Genomic DNA, 20,337 nt, shown 5'->3' with positions numbered 1-20,337 from the left:
AGAGTCACATGGTAGGCATATGGAAGTTGAAGGAATCAAACTCTGTACCTTGGACTACAGGAAGAAGACTGTTAACAACTCAGAAGCTTAATTGTCTATACCAACTGTCAAATAACGTAAAACTTTAAAGACAGCTTAAAGATATTGTCACGGAAGGCGATACTGCCAGCCCAGCTATGTGGACTTTTGTAAATAATTATGTAATTTATGACTATCAACATGATTTATATGCTTGTGTTACAAATGTATAAGAACTGTATGTTATGTGTATATCAAACTGCCAGTACAGAAGTGTGTGTTGAAATGGGCTGTAAAGTAGTAAGCTTTAAAAATGTATCTACAGTGTACCCTACTGGAACGGAACAGGACAGAAATGTGTATACACTATTGTAACTGTGTATATATATATATATATATATATATATATATATATATATATATATATATATATATATATATATATTAAAAATGGAAACTGGAACACAGGAGGTTAATTTCAGAAAAATAGCTGAAAATTTAAATTGCTTTATAACCACATAATAAAAAGATGTTATCTTTCAGTTTCAGTGCAGTAACAGATACAATGTCTAGAACTAGAGGTTCTCTTGATTGTCTTGCAAGTATTTAATTGTTTTATGACCTTTAGAAAGTACCAAGGTTTGAGGAAAAGCCCTTGTATATGTATTTTCACAGGTAGATGCTAAATGCTACCAGCTGCATCAATAGTTGTTTTTCACCTGCGATAGAGTCATATGACAAGAAGTGATGTCAGCCTGCAAGCTGTCCCAGCAGTAACATCTGGGATATTCATTTAAGAACTCTCTGAGAGAGAATGAGTATTCTGTATTTTGTTTTTGATCTGACAACATCAAGACCCACTCATCACATCTGCCTTGTTGCTCTGTAAGTAAGTTAACTAGGGTACAGTCATTTCTCTTAGATACAGTCAGGAATATAGTGAAGTATAGTTTAGATGTTTTCTTTATTTATTTGAGACTGTCCTGCAATGTTGTTTTAAATATTTCCTGTGATTTTGAACTCTGATATAACTGTGATTATATACTGAGTATTTTCTTGTTCTTTTATTATTTATAATTAAATATATTTAAACATTTCATTGTGGCTGATATTTGTAAGACATATTTAAGTTCTGAGAGTACTTGCCTATTTATTTGGTGACACTCTTAGCCACTCCTAATAGCCTTGCTCTTGGTCAAACTACCATTTGGATTAATAGTAACATTACACAGTAAGCCTGAACATCCATTGTTAAGGGCCTTAAAGTAGCTGATAAGGATGTGGCTGGTGGCAGTGATAATACTTTATAGTCTGGGCAAAAGGGGCATAGCTAGTAAACCTGTGCCAGCCTTTTTCGGGTGTGTGTGTGTTTGTGTATAAATCAAATCTCAAAGCGTGTGTGTGTCAGCTACATGGGCAGGGACATGAAGTACTGGTTGGACAGAGAGGGTGCTGGAGGTCTTATCTTGGCCACTCAGTTGAGATCTCAACTGTATAGCTGTGTCAGTGGGGACTCGTATTGGGGATCTGCTGAAAGAGGGAGAAACCAGCCCCAGACTGATTGTGGTCTCTGTGTGCTCTTAAGAGAAGTTGCACTTTACTGTGTGTTTGTGTACTTGTCATCCTCCCAATGTACGTCCCCTACTGGTGATAGTAGTGATGATTGATGCTTCTTAATTACTGGGCCAGTGGTGGGGTGTCACATATTTTGGTGGCAGTGGTGGGATATCCACATATTGGGATTCAGTGGTGTGAATATTGAATTCCTGTAGCCTGTACGGTGCTGTACTGTCAATCAACCACACAGTGAGCATTCAGAGTTTCACATCACAATAGTTTTATTTATTTTTTGTTACCTTATTTTGTCAGAGAGAGCAGGCAAGGATGTCAGCAGAGGAATATGGCACACTGATGAGGAGCCAGTTGGCTGAAATGTGCCAGCCAAAGGATTGGGGCATGTCAACCTGACTAAAGTAGAGATGATTGCAGCCTTAGTCACAGCTGCTTCACAGACCAGGAACCAGGAAGACAACCAGACTGGCATTGTGGAGGTGCAAGTCTCAGAAAATGAACAGTTCAACCTTTCCACAGAGGACGTACAAATCTATATGGAGTTAAAGAGACTTAAGCTGGAGGCCAAATGTTTGGAACTGAATCAACAGAGAGACTACAGCAGGAGAAACAAATGAAATTAGAAGCAGCAGAGAGATTGAGACATCTGGAAGCTAAAGAGAATGAGAGGCAGCGGCAACATGAAAAGAAGATGCTGACTCTTCCTCAGAGTCATGGAGGTAAAGGGGAAGGGAATAACAGAACCCCAGAAGCTACAAAGGTCAGTATATTTCTTCCACAATTTATAGAGGGTGATAATTTTTATAGTTTTATTCATATGTTTGAAAGGGTATGTGAACAGTATAATGTTGAGCAAGGGCTCTGGGTCCAGTTCCTGACCCCCTTAGTCCATGGTAAAGCTGTAACTGCTATTTCTAATTTGCCTGATATTGATTGCTTAAATTCTAATACTGTTAAAACGTGTCTATTAGAGTGTTTTAAGTTAACACCTGAATCTTATAGAAAAAAAGTTTTGTGAGCATAGATGCAAGGCAGATGAAAGTGTGTGTGAATATATTGCTGAGTTAAGCACTTATTTTTATAGATGGGTGAGTGGGTGTCAGGTCACCACTTTTGAAGGGCTGGCAGACCTTTTGGTGATGGAACAAACCCTTAGCACTTTACCTGAGGGCACAAGAATCTGGTTGACAGATAGGCAATGCAATACTGCAGATAAACTGGGGAAAAAGGGTGACCTATACCTAGCAAGCAGGGCATCACTGCACAGGAAAGGGATACCCAGTGCTGCTCATGGGTCTTAGGGAACCTATGGTGGGCAGCCTAAACCACCCCAACAGAGTCCATCAGTAGCAGGGGAAGCCACTAGTTCAGGTACACTGCAAGGACTAAGGGTTACATGTCTTAAATGCAACCAGTGGGGCCATGTTGCATATAGATGCCCACAGAGGCAAGGTCGGGAACAAAATGTGGGAGAGCCAATAAGTGGGAATGACAAAATGCCAGCAGTAAGTTGTCTGGAGAAAACAAGGGTACCAAACTACCACAAGAGGTTATATCTTATTTTAGTAAATGAAAAGCGGCCACTACTAAGAGAGATACAGCTTCTGACCTAACCATTGTAAAGCCTGCAATGGTTAAACAGGAGCACTACTTGCTTGGGAAGTCTACTCCACTCAGAGCTTTAGGAGAGACTCCATTCCAAATACCTTTTGCTAGGGTTCAACTTGACTGGGTGGGTGGAAAAAGAAGCAAGCCAGTAGGCGTGTTTGAGGATATCCCTGCAGATGTCCTGATGGGGAATGATTTTGATAATGCAGTATCTTGTGTGCAGAACTGGTGTGGTGGTTACTTCAGAGAGGGAGCTACCCTGTAGCAGTGAGCCTGAAGGTGAGCCACGACTGATTGTGGGCACTGATGTTCCCTTGGACAGAGTGAATGCAAGGGCAGAGTTGAGTAGTAGTACCCAGGCCAACAGTGAGTCACTGCTGTCAGAGAATACCAGACTTCTTGTGGAAGGGGAGCTGGGAAGGGTTACAAAGAGAGACTTGAGACAGGCTCATTTCTCAAACCGTACATTTTAAGGCCTGAGGGAGGTAGCCAGGGAGGCACCTGATTCTCAAGGGATGGAGGAATCTGTATACTGGGACAAAGGCTTGCTGTATAGAAAGTGGACCCCTGAGGGAGGGCTAGAAGGTGAGAGAATACAGCAGTTGGTAGTGCGTAGAGCCTACCATCTGGCAGTTCTAGCCATAGCCCATGATATTCCCTTTACAGGTCATATGGGCATAAAGCATGCAAAGAGAGATATTATGCAGAACTTTTATTAGCCTTGGATTTCCCAAAATGTAACAGGGTACTGCAGGACCTGTGAGCAGTGTCAAAATGTAAGCAAGGCAGGATGCAAGGTGAAAGCTCCTTTGATGCCTTTGCCTGTGATTGAGAAGCCATTTCAGAGGGTAGCTATGGATATTGTGGGGCTGCTGAGTACCCCAAGTTCCACAGGGAAGACGTATATCCTAGTGGTACTAGATTATGCTACCAGATACCCTGAGGCAGTGACTCTGTCCTCCATTGAGGCAGAAAAGGTGTCAAATGCTTTATTAGTGATTTTCAGCAGGGTAGGTTTCCCAAAAGAAATACTGACTGACAGAGGTGCCAATTTCATATCAGACCTGCTGGCTTGTTTGTGGAAGCACTGTGGGGTGAAGCACCTAAAGACCACCACCTACCATCCCCAAGCTAATGGTCTGGTTGAGAAGTTAAACTCTACACTAAATAGCATGCTACAGGCATTTGCAGACAAGTTTAAGAGGGAGTAGAACAAATATTTGCACCATCTGTTGTTTGCTTACAGGTAGGTGCCCTAGGAATCCACAGGTTTTCACCCTTTGAGTTACTGTATGGGCATAAGGTGAAGGAACCTCTAGAGTTGAATTGTGATGAGTGGGAGGGTGAATGTGAATCCCATAAGGAGATCATTGTACATACACACATACATACATACAAATGTTTCAAGCACGGACATTAATGCCCTTCTAGCTTGCCAATATACTAAAACACTTGTTGTTGTAGCATATGTCCTAAGCCTCAGGACAAGGCTCAGGGAACTCATGGGCTTGGCCCAGGAGAACCTGGCAGAAGCCCAACACCTGAAAAAAAAGGTCTGGTATGACAGGAATGATCAAGCTAGAGGGTATGCTGTGGGGCAGAGGTAACGGTTCTCATTTTTGTCAGACACAACAAGCTGCAGGCAGCTTGGGAAGGATCCTTCAAAGTGGTAAGGAAGGTCAGTTTGTTAACTACATGGTAGAACTGTTAGGCAGGAGGCAGGGGTACAAACCATATCATGTTAACATGACACCTTACCATGATAGGGAGGCCCTTGTGCTAAGTATTTGCAGTACAAGGCAGGAGTAGTCTGAGGGGTATCCATGGCTACTGGGAGCCAGCCAGCAACATCCCAAATTACTATGGTGGAACCTAGGGTTGCAGGCATATGATAGGACAGTGCCGCAGTGTACTGGGGTCAGGAATGCCAAGGCAGCTGGAATCTCAAGACAGGGAATGGGTTAATGTATTCCAAGACAGGCTCACCCCTCTAAACCAATGTTTCTGAAGGGTCACTTAAAAAACTAGCTTGAGTGTTTGAGGCGGGGGGATGTCATGAAAGGAGATACTGCAGACCAGCTATCTGGAATTTTGTAAATAATCATGTGTCATTTGTGAATATCAATATGATTCATATGCTTGTGTCACAAATGTATTAGAACTGTATGTTATGTGTATATCAAACTGCTGGTACAGAAGTGTGTGTTGAAAATTGTTGTAAAGTACTGAGCTTTAAAAATGTATCCACAGTGTACCCTGCTGGAACAGAACAGAAATGTATATACAGTATTGTAGCTGTTTAGATGTATTTATTTTAACAATGGAAACTGGAACACAGGAGGTTAATTTCAGAAAACTAGCTGAACATTTAAATTACTTTATGACCACATAATAAAAGGATGTTATCTTTCATTTTCAGTGCAGTAACAGACAAAATGTCTAGAAACAGAGGTTATCTGTATTGTCTTGCAAGTATTTTATTGTTCTATGACTTCCAGCAAGTACCAACATGTGAGGAAAAGTCCTGCATCAGTGGTAGTTTTTCACCTGAGATAGAGTCAGATGGCAAGAAGTGATGCCATCCTGCAAGCTATCCCAGCAGTAATATTTGGGATATTAATTTTAAGAACTCTGTGAGAGAGACTGAGTATTCTGTATTTTGTCTTTGACCTGACAGCATCAAGATCACCACATCTGCCTTGTTGCTCTGCAAATAAGTTAACTAGGGTACAGTAATTATATAGTGAGTATTTTCTTGTTCATTTATTATTTATAAATAAATACATTTAAATATTTCATTGTGGCTGATATTTATGAGACATATTTAAGTTCTGGGAGTACTTGTATATTTATTTGGTGTCACTTTGGGCCACTCCTTATAGCCTTGCTCTTGGTAAAACTACCATTTGGATTAATAGTAACATTACACAGTAAGATTGGACACCCTTTGTTAAGGGCCTTAAAGTAGCTGATAAGGACGTGGCTGGTGGCAGTGATAACTACCTTATAGTCTGGGCAAAAGGGGGCATAGCGAGTAAACCTGTGCCAGCCTTTCCCAGGTGTGTGCGTGTTTGTGTATGTGTGTGTGTGTGTGTTTGTGTGTAAATCAAATCTCAAAGAGTGTGTGTGTCAGCTGCTTGGGCAGGGACATGAAGCACAGGTTGGATAGAGTGGGTGCTAGAGGTCTTGGCTTGGCCACTCAGCTGAGATCTCAACTGTATAGCTGTGATAGTGGGGCGTAATATTGGGGATCTGGAGAAAGAGGGAGAAACCAGCCCCAGACTGACTGTGGTCTCTGTGTGCTCTTAAGGGAAATTGCATTTTACTGTGTGTGTCCCCCCCACTGGTGTTAGTAGTGAGGTTTGAGGCTCCTTGTTTAGTGGGCCAGTGGTGGGGTGTCACAGATATCACAACCAAACTTTTTGTAAATAGTATCAAAATGCATACTACAGTGCTTCTAAATTTTGAAATATGTTCAGTAACTCAAATGTGATCTTGTCATAAATGCTATATATATATATATATATATAACAGGGGGTGAGGATACAGTGGAGCTTGTCTTTCTACAGAAAAGATGTTTTTTTTGTTATTTTACATTCCTGACTGTGGATCACAGTTGAGTCAATCCAGTAAACTGAGCTGGATGTTCTGGGACTCAGTGACACTTCTGAGTTTCATTAGGAAATCCATTTTTTTCATGATGTCTATGTACACTGATTTATATCTATTGAGTTGGGGCATAACTTTGATCCGATATTATAGCAAATTGAAAAGATCTTATTTGACCCACTAACCCTTCTCATACCCCTAAAGTTCTCCTCATTTAGTGGAATGCTCCCGTTTTGGACCATAAAAAATCCACTACTCTGTGGTTCTGCCATTCCATTGGCTCAGTTTCATAGCCAATGAAACACTGATTTCCTGGAGCGTGACATGGTCATAGGGACCAATGCAGACACTGCTAGATGCTTAACTCCACTGCAGTGTGCTCAAAATGGTACTGTTGAGCACTTAGAATCTAATTTGGTAGTTTTGCAATAAATTCAAATGATTTGAATGACTGCTCTGTCAATGCTTTTTTCTGTAACTACTAAGTGAGCAGGATCAATGACACTGGAGACTGAACAAAGGGAAGTAAAGAAGAGCATTGTCTAAATTTCCTAACTCATTGTTGGCAAATGCAAGACAGGGAATGTATGTTTCAAATGCAAAGATGTATTCCATAAGTCATACATATCATTTGTCTCTTATGTTGTGGAATGCTCCTGATTTTGTCTATTTTTACACTGTCCATCATAAAAGTTTTTATTTTTAGGTAAATCACTGAGGATTATTCAGTCAATGTTGCTTGAAATAAAAATTAAATCTGCACCCCAGTGAAACCAAAAATCTTTAGGAACTATTCCAAAGCTAACCTCTCTCTACTAAGTGACACCTTGGCCTTGGCTAAATCCCAAGTACCCCCAAAGCCAGTAAACACCATAGCATATGCTGAGCTATTTACAAAATCCCTATGCAGCTATATTGACAGCTGTATGAGTTAGCCATGACCACACATAGTAAGAATAAGACAAACCCAAAAGAAAAGCCACCACAGTGGAATCATATCAATAAGTTATAGAGCAAAAGAAAAAAAATCTTGGCCAAGCATAAGAGGAACGAAGCCCAGCAAACTAAAAAAACCCTGACCAACCTCAACAGTAGCCACAAAGTCTAATTAATACTTAAAAGGCAAAATTTGAAAAAAAAATAGCTTCTCAGGCATAGGACAACCACAAAGCTTTCTACAGCTATGTCTGTAATCTCAAGGGAAATATGCAACAATGGGCAGAACTTATTGTAAATGGCATCATCCACAATGAACCAGAGGCTATTGTCAACCTTTTGGCTGACAGGCTCAGCTCAGCCCCCCCCCCCCACTCACCCCCCTCGATAGTCCAGTGGATATACTGCATACCACAATCCTCCCAACCATTATTAAGGAACTGGACTTCAATGAACTTTCCAAGGCCAAAAATGCTGCATCAATGGGCCCTGATAACATCCCAATATGCTTACTAAATAGCATAACACATGACCTCTCTGGTTCATTTGAATCACTTTTCAACTGAAACCTTCAGTCAGGATTTGTGTTCAAGGAATAGAAGATGGCTACAGTCATTTCCCTGCACAAAGGAGGTCCAACCACTGATCCAGGTAACCGCAGAGCCATATGTCTGACCAGCCTCATATGTAAGGCCATAGAAAGTATCATTATGGGTGTGCTAAATGATAACATAGGTAACCTGCAAACCTTGGACCCATCACAATTTGGCTTTGTTAAAGGAATGTCATGCCTGTTAAATCTGATGGACTTCTTTGACAAGTCACCAAAGCAATGGATGAAGGGAAGACTGTGCACACAGCTTACCTCGAGCTGGCCAAGGCTTTTAATATCATACCTCACTCAGGCATCATAGACAAACTCAGTAAGTTAGGTATAAACTCTTTTATCACCTGCTGGATAGCCATGTGGCTCACTGATAGACACAGGAGGTCAAAATAAGTGAGACCACCTCCACCAAGAGGTCAGTCACTTTCTGAGTCCCCCCAGGGCTCAGTACTTGGCCTGCTCCTTTTTGGCATCTATTTCTCTGAAGTGGAAGCAAACACTGAAGGTTTATTGCTGACTAAGGTTACAGAAGATTTCAAGCTTGGGGTTATCATAGACTTTACTACAGACACTTGCAATTTTCAAGAAGGCCCATATGTGACTAACGAATGGTGCCAAAGCCATGGTCTTAAACTCAATGCTAAGGAAGGCATAATTTTATCCACGGGGATGTCAACTATCTCAGCTAATTACCTTGATGATAATACACTCCTAAGAGTCGACTCAGTCGGCAAAGATCTGGGTATGCACATAGATAGTAGCCTTACCTTTGACCACGATGTGGCTACAGTGGTGAGGAAATCCTTTTATGTTGCACAACTTATAAGTAAGGGCATGACATCTATATCCAAAGAGGTGATTATCCCACTGTCCTTTGCCCTTATCATACCAATCATGGAGTACAATGTTCCCTTTGGTATGTACCTGACCAGACATATGCAACAAATAGAGTGGCCTCAGAAGTTCATAACAATAAGAATTCAAGGAGTAACAAATCTGCCTTATCCGGAGCCCTTTCCCTCTCCACGGTCTCCTATAGATTGCTAGGGGTGATCTATGGCTGGCTTACAAGGAATCCACAAACCCCACACTTATGAATCTCTTGCATATTCATAAGTCAAACAGTACCAGAAATACAAGGTCCATGAACTTGAATTTTTCTGTGACTAAAACAGAAGATGCTGGAGACACAGATATGTGTCCCAGAGGTTGCCCCTCCTATGGAATAGCCCTCTCATCCATGGGAAGCTGAGTTTGTCTATTATCCAATTTTAGTGCAACCTAGATGAGTGAATGATGAATAGGAAATTTACACCAGGTCTGGCACCTACGCCTCTTATGGACAGAGGCAGCTTATAAATGCGTGGTCTTCAATGTCCTATTTGGATACAGGACATCATTATTCTTTTGGGAAAACTTGGCTAGGCTTAGAAAGGCCCCCTGGGTCATTAGCCTAGTAACAATCTATGAATCTATGAATATATGAATAATGCCAGGCATTAAAGTTTCATACTTCTTATTCTTCAGAAAAAGCACGTTGACACAAAATCCTGCTGTTGTCTTAACTTTTTAATTGAGTTGTACTGTTATTTAAAAATTATCCCTGATTTTCACCCTTTATCTCTATATTATTTTTTGACTTTGCCCATGATTCCTGGTAAAAGAAGTTACCAGCTACACCATAAATGTCTGTGCATTAGTCTTTGGTTGGCTAGTATGTAGTTTCTTCATGGCCAGAGAAATGTTGTAATGCTCTGCAATTCTATTCTTTTAGTGTAAAAGGATAGCAGTTGTTTCAGCTGTCGCTAGTGTGATTTTTTAATAAAGTACTGAAGTAGACCTTTTAGTTAAAAAACATGTCACTGGATAAGTACACTTACTAACCATCAGTGGAAGGTACTCCTTCAGAGTGACATTAATAGTAATTATATAACTGAAATAGATGTGAAAAAAAGTAGTCAAAAGAAGCACCTACTCAATAGAAGGTTCTTTCCTAGCAGGCCCTAGAAAGACCACAGTCTGACTGCCTGCAGTGGGATGGCTGAAGATATTTAAATCCAAAGGTTAGAACTCTGACCAGTAGGAAGCAATGCTGTTCTGATGATTCTGGTAAGTACAAAATGTAAAAACACTGGACACGCCATATACTTTACAATACAGCAACCATTTATTAAATCCAAAATTTAGCACTTTTGTCTGATTTATTGTTAGACTTCACTAGAATACACCTTCATTCAAAAACAAGTTTTTAAAATAATCACTTCCTTGTCACATGATCAAATACATTCAATCCATTCCATCCTGTCACAAACCTAATTTTATGATTTTGGTAAGTGTTTTATTGAAATTGTTAAACTGTTGATAAACACAGAACATGTGTTGAGCATGACACTGCTGGAAAGAGTTTAAGCAGTGTTGAGGCATGAAAAGAGAAACATTTAGATGGAAGAACAGACAGACATAGCTTTATTATCACCACATGATGATAACCAGCCATGGAAGGATAAGTGCAGGTGATGGTGCAGATTGTCCATAATAGTAGGACTAGCCAGAATTCTAATAATAAGTGGGAGATTGTATCAAAATAAAGGCAGTAGGGCTATGGATGCAGTGTTTCTAAAATGAGTGTGACGGGTTGCTTGCTTCTTTAATTTGTCTAGCTTTTGGTTAGCTTTTTTTTTGCTAACATATTTAAATTGACACATCTAGTTATCAAGGATAAGACCAAAGTACTTGAATTTGTACTTTGATGTAACTCCTTTCAGTAGGAATTCACTGTTAAACCACATACCATGCTTTTACTTCTAAATGTTCTGACTACTTAAAATTAAAACAGAGATTTGCCTCGGGGGGGAAATTAATTAAGGGATGGAGAGTGCTGTGTGAAGTGAGAAATCTGTAGGAGTGCTGTATCATTCAGAAAACTGTGAAAGGAGATTACACAAAAAAAAGGTCTGTTAAAATAAATGAAATGCAGCAGGAAAACATTTAAAGAGACACAAATGAGGAGAAAATGTTTAGGAAAACAGTAGCATTTTATCTTTTTGTAATGATCATAACTGGAAATAACTTCCTCAGTCACTGGGGAGGAAAATGTAAGAATGTGTATGATGCAAAATAAGTAAAAGGAATGAATTAAGCATTAAATGCAAGGAGTTGTTAGTAGAGATGGGAAACGGAGAAGGAGAAAAGTGGAAATAGGAGAATGCTGATTAAGCAATTTAGTATACTTTGACCAGGTGATTGGATTCCATTAGTGGTATTAGGTCATGGGGGAGTTTACTTTGTGTGGAGTTCTTGCCACATCACATGCTAGGCAGACCAAATCAAGCCATGGGGAAAGTTACCAGAAAACACTGGGAAAAAATCAAGTGATAAGGAAAGAATTGTAGAATTCAGAATGGTTGTGTCACTGGTGCTGCGAGCATGGTGATGGAATAGTATGTGATTACAGAAATACTTAAAGAGGACAAGAGGGTTTGCTGTAGACTGAATGGATCAGATTTTGGATAGGACAGAGTTCTCAAAGCCAAACGACAAAAATCATTTTAAAACAAGAGTTCTTCTAATCAAAATGGGAGAAGAACATTCATACTGATACGTATAAAAGAAAAATGGTTACAAACTTAGGATAAGAAAGTAGGAGGCAATGAAAGAAACATGGGTAGAATTAACAAGTGAAGGGCTATACTGTTCTAATGCAAGGAGCTATAGAATTTAAGCCATTAATGAGACATGGGCAACACTGAAATGAGACTAGGATGTTATATATCTGAATTCAGAGTATGTGGAAAGGATAACAGGAGCAAAGAAGATGGAAATGACATACATATACAGGATGCAATAACAGTACACCCTGGAAGAGAATGATGATGATGATAGAAGAGAAGACTTAGATGCTGACTTTTAAGATGGAGTTAAAATGGGGTCTACATGTTCTTCCTATAATGGATGCCTTTCATTAGGTGCTTCCATTTTATCCCACATCCCCATTGGCAGGTGAATTGGGTAAATCCAAGTGTGTGCGTGTGTGTGTGTGTGTGTGTGTGTGTGTGTTTGTTTTTGTGTGTATGTGTGTGTGTGTGTGTGTGTGTGTGTGTGTGTGTGTGTGTGTGTGTGTGTGTGTGTGTGTGTGCGTGCATGCGTGCATGTGTGCACATGCATCTCCAAGTCTTCCCTTAATATGATTGTATTTGGATGAATGACAGAACACTAAAAAATGGTTGGAAAACTAATTTAGTTGAATACTTATTTGTTACAAATAATATTTCATGAATGCAGTTTCATTACATACAGTGTTGGAACAGAAAACTAGAGATATGTAAAAATGTATGAAGATGCTTATCTGTCAACATGGCAGTTGGTGTAACTATAGACAGTCACTACTTATGTTTTTTTTTTTGTGTGTGTATCAGCAATGATTAACTGTCTAATCGTTATTTGCTATTTTTCCCTGGTTGTGTGATCATAAAGATATATTTAAGTATAGGAGTAAGTGGCCAAAGTCCCTCATATGACAAGTGGAGGGGTCTTGCATTCCTTAAAAAAGCACTTTTGAAAGTGTTTTACTCTGTATAATGTTTTCTACTAACTGAAAAATCAACAAAATGATTTTTCAGTCAAAATGTTTTTATCTTATTTGCTTCAGTGTTTTGAAATTCAACCAGTTCTGATTTAATGAAAACATAGAATCATGTGTAGTGAGGAGGTGTATACATCCCTCTAACCACCTCCAAATAGTATGTGGTAAAAGGCATATCGATCCTGCCCACAGGCACCAAATAACATGTTTAGAGAAGGAGTATTGTGTCTCAATTTACACTGCTGCAAGCAAATAAATATGAAAGAACCACTGGCCTGCAAGGCATGTAGTAAATGTGTACTGCTGCCACAGGTAATAATCAACACCTGCCATATCTAAATAAGCTTTACACTGAACAGTTGCAGATCAGTGTTCCTTTACATACATACATACATACATACATACATACAAATATTTCAAGCATAGGCGTTAATACCCTTCTAGCCTGCCAATATACCAGAACAATTGTTCCCGTAATAAACATCCAGGCTATTCTTAAAATATTTAGACTTGTGCTTGCTTTGATATAGTTTGGTAGTTTGTTCCATGCATCAACTGCTCTCTCAGAGAACCAATTAGTATACTTCTCATTCCTGCAGAGTCTTCTACAAGGGTTGTCTAATGATTCTCTACTACTTTCGATTGCCCCAAACATTCCCAGTGATAGTTGTCTCTAAATGCCCTATATACCTGAATAATATCTCCTCTTAAATATCTATAAGAGACACTGTACAAGTTCAGATATTTTATTCTTTCATAATAAATTAAATGTTTATATCAATGGATGTTCTTAGTATATTTTCACTGTACTCTTTACATTTTACTCAAGCTTGTTTTCTTATAAGTTTTCAGTATTGTTATTCCAAACTCAAGTTTGGGTCTAATGTAATTAACAAAGAATGTCTTTATAATTTCTGATTTCCTAGACTTTATAAATCTTTTTATACAACCTATAGTTCTGTAAATATCATTAACCAATTGGTTGATATGATTAGAAAAACTCAAAGCTAGATCTACTGATATACCCGTCCTTAAATGAATCTACAGTTTCAATAACTGTATGCTGTATTAAATATTCACCTTTCAATTTATGTCACCCAAATCTTATATGCTTAGTTTTTATGTATTTATCAGAATATTATTTTCCTTTGCCAAAATTATCAATTTAGTTAAGTTCTTTAGCAGACATGCCCTATCTGTAGCTCATGCAATCAGTTTACCTAAGTTAAGGTCATCTGCATACAGACTGTAGAACACTTCTGGTGAAAAAGATAGGTCTGAAAGATGCAATCTAAACAAGTAAGTGCCTACAACAGAGCTATGTGAGACACCCTGACTCTAACCAATGATTTCAACTGTCCAATTGCTGTGTGATACTTTCCATATCCTATTTGTAAGCCATGCAGCTATCCAACTTATCAAGAGTAAATCAATGCCTAGTTGTTCTAATTTGCTGATCAGTGTTTTGTGTATGACCCTGTCAAATGCTGAAGTTAAATTTATAGAAATGACATCACAGCACAGATATTTATTTACAGCTGTTTTTATATTGTTATAGAACATCATGTTACAGGTGGTAAAAGATCTGTTTATAACATATGCATGCTGGTACATGGTTCCAAGTTCCAACCTTTCTAGTTCTAACACAAAATATCCATAATACCTTATCCATTATTTTTCCACAACATGAAAGTAGACTTAAGGGTCTATATAAGGAAATAGTTTTTCTTAAAGTGCAATAACTCATTACTAGGTTCTCTCACTCTTGCAATAGCTCACTGAATGCTTATTACTTTTGTGCAATAACTTGAAATACAAGCTACATTCCATGCAATGGAGAAAATGGTATCTACTCTACCACCGCTTAAGCCTCTAACTGCAATATCTACTGTGTAATACTAAGTGCTGCTATATATAGACATACAAAAAGTGTAATTATGTCCTAGTGTCATGTCAATGTTAATGTTTTGTATAGAGTCTGTAGTTCTGCTTTTGTGTCAATGTTAATGACATCTGTAGAGTCTGTAGTTCTGTTTTTATATTTGTACTGTTATATTTTTATGTTTTTTGTCTGCACATTGAGCTTGAAGTAACAACATTTCATTTAGGCTGCACTCATGTGTGGGTCTGAATTTCAGTAAAGTTTACTTTGACATTTATATGACTCTGGGTGTGTCCTACTTCTCTTTCTCTTAAAGACTGGTTTAATAAGTACATGTCTGCAATCTTTAGGAATCCCCCCATATGTAAATGACCTGGTAAATAATAGATATAATGGTACTATAAGTTCCTGCCAAAGTGTTTTCAGGCCATTATCACTTATTCCTTCTCCTTACAGTGCCTTGTTTGGATCCAGTTTACACAGTTCTTTTTCAATATAATCTATTTTGATTCTAGTATCTGAGGTTACCAAGGTATCACTAGAACAACTTATCAACCACTTTGTGGGGCCAAACTTTTTTGCATAAGATTTTGTAAGTCTATCTATAATCTGTTGTGTCTGAGAATACATTGTAGAATATTTGCACAGTTTATCAATTTGTATGCCTTTATGCCTTTAGTCCTTTCATATCTTATGTATGTGTAAAATGGCTTCCTAATATGCTCAATATCTTTATATACATTTTCATGAAATGTTTCTTGATCTTTTCTCACACTGTGCTTAACTTGTTTGCCCAGAGTGTTTATTTCAGTTTTCAAAGTTATAGTTCTCTTTTTTATTTTGTATATTTTTTGTCTCTAACCTTAATCAGGTATCTTGTTCATATGGAAATATATCCATCTGACATTGTATGCCTAGATCCTGAAGTTAAACTTTTTTTTGATTTTTTTGTACTTAAAAAAGTTCTCATTCAAAACTTTCCATATTCCTTCTGTAGTTTTTCCACTGAATGGATCACTCCAATTAGTTTTACATAGTGATTGTTTTGTTTCCATAAAATTTATACGTAATCTTCTGTGTAATAGTTTAGATTTTAATTTGGTAGAATTGTCTAGCAACAAATTAATGTTTATAACCCTAGCATCACTGCACATCAATGGTGGTAAAACTTGACATGAAGTAAACAGTAATTTCTTTCGGAACACAAGCAATGTCAAGTATGCTCCTTTCTGTGGAAGTTTTTTTTTTTTTTTAATGAAGCAATTGCTGTGCATGAACCTATGTCGTGAATAATTTCCTTGCAAATGTTATTGAATCAATATCATTCTAGTCTGTTTCTGGTAACTTTAAGTCCTCAGCCACTATTATTCTTCCATACTGCAAGACATGTATGAATTCCTCTAGATCATCAGCACTTGACTTTGGTGGTCTATATACTCCATCAACTAACTATTATTTATTCCAGGGTTGTCTTTATTGTCACAGTTACACAATCTGTAGTATTGGTGTTATCACTGAACATGTAATAATCACAGGTGTCATAACTATCAGCACACCTCCACCTAATTTTTTGTTAGAATGTGTGTTACAGTAAAAAGTATTTATACCCTAACAGAACTGGTTTCCAGTCATTGTTCTTAAACCATGTTTCACAAACAATAACATCAATCTTATGAGAATGTAGCAAATTTTCCAATAGTAAAACTTTATTATTAATGGTCCTAGCAAGAACAACCATGGTAAAAATCCTGCCTTGTGTTTGTCAAATATTACAAAATATCTGCTGCAAAAACTCTCTTCTCTGATCTTGACAAATGCACTCCATCCTATCTGAACACGTGTGCCCACAATTAGGCTAGGATGTTCTACACATTTCCATTTTTTAAAGTAGGACTTTTTTCATGTAGGTATTTACCCAAAAAATATTTTCATTCATGGTGTCCTGACTCTCCTTCTATATGTGGTTTGTGAAAAATACATCCTAACACCAGTAGAAGCCATACTGTCTAAGAGGGCTGCAAGTTCCCAGATGAGAGCATTTGTACCAACATGAATAAAGACAAATCAATACTTCCTTACATTAAGGCATTCTAAGGCTTGTCTAACATCCTCTGTTTTTGCTCCCAGCAAGCATAACATGATTTGATGTTCTTTATCTTCTCTGCAAATGTATCATTTCCTCTAATAATTGAATCTCCAATTACAAGAATAGCTTTTCTGACCAGATCTGAAGAATCTTCATCTTCTAATTCAATAATATCTGCTCTATCAATTGTTACAAAGGAATGATCTTCATCACCATTAGTCGTATTAATTCCACTGTTTTCATTGCTTATTACATTTGCAAGTATGCAATTCTCAACCAGCTGGCTTTGCATATCCACAGTTTGAGTAATGTCGTCAATGTCTATATTTCCCCTATTTTTTTCTTACAATAATGTTCTTCAATTCTTCCACGTTCAGTTTTGATTTCTTCCTTTTCACCTGCTCCTTGTCTCTTTTTTCTACCTTCTCTTTTGGAAGCATGCTGCCTTTTTCTGTAGACTGGTGATCATCCTTCCCTGTAATCTGTGTTACATAACAAAACAGTATCCTTTTTAGTATGTATTCTCTTTGCTTTACAGATATTTATAAGTTTCTTTTTCTTCTTTGTTATTTGTTGTGAGCTTCTTCTTTTCTTCCATTTTTTATTTTCTTCTACATGTTTTGAATCAGATTGTTGAATATTTGTATCTGGAATTCCAAAGTTGTCAGGGGCATCATCTTGTTTCATAGGCATTGAGTGATCTTTACAGACAATCGAGACATCCTTTCCTAAATGTGTTCTGCTTGCTCTTTGCCTAACATTATTTATCTTATTAGTCCAGTCATTAATATATGTAACAACAATTCTACAAGCCATGCCAATTGCACAAGTGCAATCGTCATCAGTAAGTCTAGATTTACTACTAATAATGGTAAGCAAGTCATCCAGCGTTTGACATGAGGAACACAGATCACAAGTGTTATCAGATGTTACCTTTAAATATACATGTTGGAGATAATTGTGCTTTAGCAAATTATTAATGGCATACGCATGCAAGGAATCCATATTCAGCTTCAAATGGATAAAAAAATGATAAAAGAAAAAAAATAATGAAAATCGGTTAGCACAGAATTCAAGGGCACTTAAATCAACTTCTTTGAGAAAAATCACACAAACAATATACAACCAGCTACTAAAGTTGTTGCTCTGACTGTACAAGTTCTGAAAGACAAAAGCTGGAATTTCTTTACAATGCACATGAATGTGCACAGTAGCTTCTGCTCATTACTGTTTTCAGTAGCACCTCTTTTTTAACAGTAAAGGTCAATAAATCATAAACCAGGATAGGATTGTTTAGATAAGCTCTGGCTTGTCCTCTCTGCAGTCTGCTTGACTTTATAGCTGACTAGGTCTCTTAGGTTGCCTAACGTTTGTCTGACTAAAACCTATCCCATTCTAACAACAAACAGTGAAAATTAAAGGAAAGACAATCAAATATAAATCAAAGTAAATCTTGTCGACAAACTATTCCTTCCTTTCTATAAAGAGTGAAAAACGGTGAGAAATAAAATATAAATTCAAATAAAACTTCTGTTACCAGGCAACTCCACAGTAAATCACAAACCAAGACAGGATTGTTTAGATAAGCTCTGGATTTATACTGAACCAATGCCTTCTAGTGCAATCTTACTTGAAACCTGTCCTAAAATTATTATGCACTGAAGGACGAAAGGTACAATGTTTTCCAGAAGGGGAGTAAATGATAACTCTCCAATGCCAGCAGCCTCTTCCCCAATTTTATGGTACTGCTGCCATGAACTAAACTTCCCTGACAAAGTCCAGAGCACAAGTTGCTATTTATCTTTAAAATAAACTAAACTTTAAATATTTTAAAGGTAGTGTATATGTCAGAGCTGTCACTGTTCAATACGTGGATACCAAACAATGGTCAGTACACCAGATTCAGTGAACATAACCTTCAGCTAGCAAATAAATCAAAATCCAAGTGCTTTTAAAACAAAAAATTTAAAATTAAAGCTTATTACCTGAAACGGATAAAATAAAGTTTTCTACTTTTAAACATAAATATGCAAACATGAACACTCTTGTACAGGGAATTGAAATTAAAAGTTTTGATTAGGTAGCAGTGGTGGCTGGTGACTTGATATCAAAGGAGGGCTGCATGACACAGCTGAATGGGTGGGGGTCAATGAGAAGGGATGTGGTCAACTAGAAAGGGCTGTGCCTATGCCCCAAACCACAACTGGAACTTTAATTAAATACATTATCCTGGGTGCCAAACTGTCATTACGAGAGTCCAATCAAGATAAAATGAAGTGTAGAAGAAAAAATATTTCAATGCATTGGCTACATGACCGCTTACTTAATATCTAGATGGAAACAAAAAGGTTTTGAGGCATGAAAAAATAAATTACTTACATACATTACTGGAATGCCAGTCAAAATCAAGTTTAAAAAAACAAAAACAAACAAGCAGCACTCAACTCAAACCACTTCTCATTGCAGTGTAGTTGTAATTCTAATTCTAATTTACATTCAGCTTTATAAAAATACCAAGTAACATGCTAAAAGTTGCAATCTCTGTGATACTCCCACTTGTAAAAATGTTTCTTATCCAAAAAAGACCTGCTGCCTGACAACTATCTACTTGTTTCATGGGGAAAACATGATCAAAGTAAAAAATGAACAGCAAACAAGAAACAAGCTTAAGATAAATTGCTTAAAGGATTACTGCACAGGTTATGGACCACACATGATAGATTGGCATTCTGTTTAGTTTACGGGTAAAGCCTGCAAAAATTACTGCAAGTCGCCAACAAATGTAATGAGCTTCTGAAAATACTGTAATCCTGTCCTTTATTACAAATACTGTCATATGCATTTCAATATCTAAGATTTATACGTTATCTAGTTATGGAAATATTATCTGGATGGCAACAACAAAAATGCTTTCAATGTTATTAATTCTTTAACAGTATGCTTATTAAAGCTTACTTGCATTTTACAATCTCAGACAAGCTTACCTGATGGACATTAAAGCATTGCTACTTAAACACAGAGCAACAGGGCACTGCAACAGCATGCATTTTCTGAATAAAAAGAAGCATAAATCAACAGTATAAAAATATGACAGAAAACCAGAACATTCTGCAAAATCAAGGACAGATGAAAAGCCGCTGTTGTACTTGTGTATACCTTGGATGGAGGACTATTCTGCATACTTACATTGCATAACTGCTGCAAAACTGCTCCTTGCCTTGCTTGGACACATCCAGAGTCACTACATGGGGGAGTGGGGTGCAACAAGTATGTCACAATTTGAAATGTCTCTGGTTGATGGTGATGGCTCTGACACATTTGCCATACCTCTCAACCTCAGAACAAGAAATCTGGATAAACCCATACATAGAAGTGGGACAAAGGCCCAAAAATAAGGACATTTTTTAAATATTGCTCTTATAAACTTAGAAAGATAA

Source organism: Protopterus annectens, chromosome 2.part1 (genome assembly GCF_019279795.1).
Source record: "Protopterus annectens isolate FY-2018-M chromosome 2.part1, PAN1.0, whole genome shotgun sequence".
In the NCBI taxonomy this organism is placed as follows: domain Eukaryota; kingdom Metazoa; phylum Chordata; order Ceratodontiformes; family Protopteridae; genus Protopterus; species Protopterus annectens.
Note: the sequence above shows the minus strand (reverse complement) of the source record.